Source organism: Podarcis pityusensis (assembly GCF_964106645.2).
Source record: "Podarcis pityusensis genome assembly, chromosome: 4".
Taxonomy (NCBI): domain Eukaryota; kingdom Metazoa; phylum Chordata; class Lepidosauria; order Squamata; family Lacertidae; genus Podarcis; species Podarcis pityusensis.
The window spans coordinates 54,940,129-54,941,977 of record NC_138027.1 but is presented as its reverse complement, the minus strand read 5'-3'; the positions used below and the strand labels follow the sequence as shown (position 1 = coordinate 54,941,977).

At 38.2% G+C, this 1,849-nt stretch overlaps 1 long non-coding RNA gene across 1 annotated transcript; it reads right to left on the bottom strand.

Annotated features, from left to right (window-relative positions):
- Nucleotides 1–201: 201 nt before the first annotated feature.
- LOC308474917 lies at nt 202–1,640 on the bottom strand. The gene is made up of 2 exons (XR_013985039.1): nt 1,322–1,640; nt 202–426 (listed from the first exon to the last, which is right to left on the bottom strand). It is a non-coding gene; the product is annotated as an uncharacterized lncRNA (long non-coding RNA).
- Nucleotides 1,641–1,849: the final 209 nt, after the last annotated feature.

The window sequence follows — 1,849 nt, the reverse complement described above, 5'->3', positions numbered from 1 at the left end:
GACTTCCCTCAACTTCCCCTTCTGGTTTTTTCTTTTATACTATCCTCTCCTGCTTATTTTAACATATCTTAATTTTTAAAATCTTTAAATTGTAATATCGTTATACTCTTCTCATTTTTACATCATCCTTATAATTCATATATTCTTAAATTCTTGCTGCAGTTGTGGCATACAAAAATAATTTAACATTTTGGGGGGGGGGGGCAATTCCAAACCTGTTATTCCAAGAAGAAAGGCCTCTGGTTTCTTAATAAAAGTATATTTCAACATTTTTTTCAATTCATGTATGTTCAGGATTGGGTTGGGAGATGTGTAGCTCAATAAGGGCTCATCCACACTCCTGTTTGTTCCATGATTTCTAGACACTGGTCTGAGAGGTTTTTCTTTTGTCCTGCCACTTCCCTGAGGAATACCTGCTGGATACATCTGAATCGGAACAAACAACAACTGTGTTTCATGAGCCAAAGGAAGAAATCACAGGACAGTGTTATACAGTTGTAGAAATAAGAAGTCACCAACATAAATATGATAGATAAAGTTGTGTGAACTGATGAGACTGCATGAAGATTTCAGTGCTGCTGTTTTTTTAAAAAAAGCTATGCCCTATTTCTGTTTCTTGCTGCTTTGGAAATATTTTCTACAAACTTTTTATTATCATTTCCATCAACATTTTGTGTTACAATTTGTGCTAGAAATTCTATTGCAAGTAGAAGAGCTGTAAAGTAATTTGGTGGTAACTGATTACTTCATTCCCAAAGAGGAGCAAACAATCAAAAAGGGTTCTGAATAGCAGTCCTTTTGTTTCTCCGAGCTTCTCAGCAATTATGACTTTTATTATGATACACACACACACACACACACAGAGAGAGAGAGAGAGAGAGAGAGAGAGAGAGAGAGAGAAATGCTGTCACCACTATCAGTAAATGATGTGGTTCATTTTCATTTCAATTTTTCACCAATCAGGTATAAAAAGAGGTCATTCCATCGGTCTTTTCTAGCAATCAGAGAGAATTTAACTATGTACCAAATATTAGCTTTCTACCTGGTGGGGTAACCTAACCATTTTGATACAATTTGCCAGATCAAATAGGCTTTTTTCAATGTAGTTCAGTCTTTTACTGTTAAAGTGGCATAATAGCGCTTGAAACATATGGTGTAGATTTGACCTTACATTACTAGCTCACCTGTTCTCCAGTAAAGAAAACAACATGGGAGAGAGCAGGCAAAGATGTAAAGGCTATTATCTATGATAGTTCAGTGTCTTTGCTTCAAAACATTTCTAAATACAGCTTAAATTTTTTTTTAACTTGTAAAGGCTTACCTAACTTGTTCTTCATTCTCCATCTTTTTCTTCAAGGAGGTGAGATCAACTGACAGACTTGACTAGATGTCTAAATGGTTGTGTGGAAAGAGTCCTTTGTGGAAAGAGCTCTTTGTGTACTTGTTTTAGACTATCTATTGAAAGTTTTCAGCTTCCCTTGTTGAAGTACAGGTTGTAGTCTTTCTCTACTGCCTGCTGCTTGCTTAGGAGTTTCTGAGCAAGTGACAAGTTTCATGCCTTAATGGTGTCACACAACAGTTCCGACACACAAAGTATCCTTCAGGCCAGCTCCATCTTTCGGACGCGCCACCACAGCGCACAACACCCCACAAGGCCTTGTGCTAAACCACCCATCTAAAGAGATCCATACACTTTCTCTGCCGAGGCTGAGGGGAGCATTGTAAAGCTACTTGAGCATGTCAGCTGAAGATGGTTTAGGGCTGCTTCCGGGATTCGCCTACCTAATGAAGCTGCCTTCAGGGTGTTGTTGTTGTTGTTTAGTCGTTTAGTCGTGTCCAACTCTTCGTG